Source organism: Otolemur garnettii, unplaced genomic scaffold (assembly GCF_000181295.1).
Source record: "Otolemur garnettii isolate 467f Iridium unplaced genomic scaffold, OtoGar3 scaffold00042, whole genome shotgun sequence".
Lineage (NCBI taxonomy): Eukaryota > Metazoa > Chordata > Mammalia > Primates > Galagidae > Otolemur > Otolemur garnettii.
In genome coordinates, this window is record NW_003852437.1 from 11,133,830 (window position 1) to 11,135,508 (window position 1,679).

Genomic DNA, 1,679 nt, shown 5'->3' on the forward strand with positions numbered 1-1,679 from the left:
GTCCCAGCTACTTGGGAGGCTGAGGCAGGAGACTCGCTTGAGCCCAGGAGTTGGAGGTTGCTGTGAGCATGATGCCACAGCACTCTACCCAGGGGAATAGCTTGAGGCTCTGTCTCAAAAAAAAAAAAAAACTACGTTTGTAATTTTACCATTAGACATTTGTACGGTTCCTGTCCAAAAGGCTGACATTATGGTTTGCTGCTAGATTTGTCTTGGGTTCATTGTTCTTTAAATATGACGTAATACAGAGATGCTAATTTAATCTGAGGTTGGCAGCTACACATTTTTAGCATCTCGTTTTCCCCATATACCTTCTTTTTCCTTCATTCTTGTTACTTTTTATTATGTTCATATGGAAGATCTTGGATGTTGTTTTATACATGTGTGTAATTTTTTTCATCTTAAGAAATTATGAAGTGGCAAAGCTGTTCTCTTTTTAATTTGTCCTCACAAAATGTGAAATGTTCCCAAATGGACTTTTTTCCCCTGAAAGACTTACAGTTCAAGTTATATAAGAAAAGGTAACGTGGGAATTTTCAAAGGTAGTTTTTGTTGAAGTATAATTTTCAAAAAGGTAAAATCCTGACTCAGGAAATGTAAAATGAACACATGAAAAGATTTTCTTTAACTCAGTTAATGTGGAAACCAGTAAGAGGATATGCCTAGTTGAAAGAGTGCTTAAGAAGATAAAGTATTCATGGATAACTTAACAAAGACATGTTAGCATAAGATTTCTGAGCTTGATTATAATAGAAAGCTGGCATCTGTCCAACAAGTCATAAATCTTAGGGATTATCTGTTCTACGAAACAGAAAGTATTTGCATCTTTACTGGACAAAAAACTCCAAGTTAACAAGTAAACTGCTTTACCTTTAACAGATGGTAGGTAGTAAAATGAACTAGCCATACTTTCCGTAGGCCTTGAGTGGCCTTATGTCCCTAACTGCCAGTGAAATGATAATGTCCTACCTTTTTGCCTCATTCTTAAACCTCAGATAATTTTCCTGACAGTTTAATATTACGGATGGTAGTGGCCCTCAATAATTCTACAAGCGTGTTTCTTGTTAAGCAAAAAAATACTTATAAAATGCATAAATAATACAAGACATGGTGGAGATAAAAACTTATAATGAAATGTAAAGAACCTAGAAGTACCAAAATAACGTTGAAAAAGACCAGAATTGGAGGATTTACATTACCTGATTTCAAGACTTCTTAGAAAGTGATAGTATCCCTAAAAAATAGAGAGTAACTGTTAACTGTCCATATATTAGTCTGTTTTCTTATTTCTTTAACTATCTAAGTGTATAACTGTTTTGTACATAAAATTATTGTTAATTACTGTGGCATTTTACTCTTATAAAATATATATACACGATATATATTTATACTTCAACTGATTGAGAGAGTTTCAGCATCTAAAACAAAATTTCTCTTCAAGTTACTTAAGAATCCATGTTCTGATAAGAAAAGGAAAGTAACACAATAAGTTTTGTATTATCACCTCTTTCTTTTAAATTTAATTTTTCTAATTTCAAAGTATTTGGGGGGGCTCTGTGCCTGTAGCTCAACCGGCTAAGGCGCCAGCCACATATACCTAAGGTGGCGGGTTCGAATACAGCCCAGACCCGCCAAATAACAATGACGGCTGCAACCAAAAAATAGCCGAGCGTTGTGGC

The 1,679-nt window shown here is 34.8% G+C and overlaps 1 protein-coding gene across 2 annotated transcripts in view; it reads left to right on the plus strand.

Annotated features, from left to right (window-relative positions):
• MAP3K5 (mitogen-activated protein kinase kinase kinase 5) overlaps positions 1-1,679 on the plus strand; it is a 208,202-nt gene that overhangs the window by 115,862 nt on the left and 90,661 nt on the right. The window lies entirely within an intron of this gene.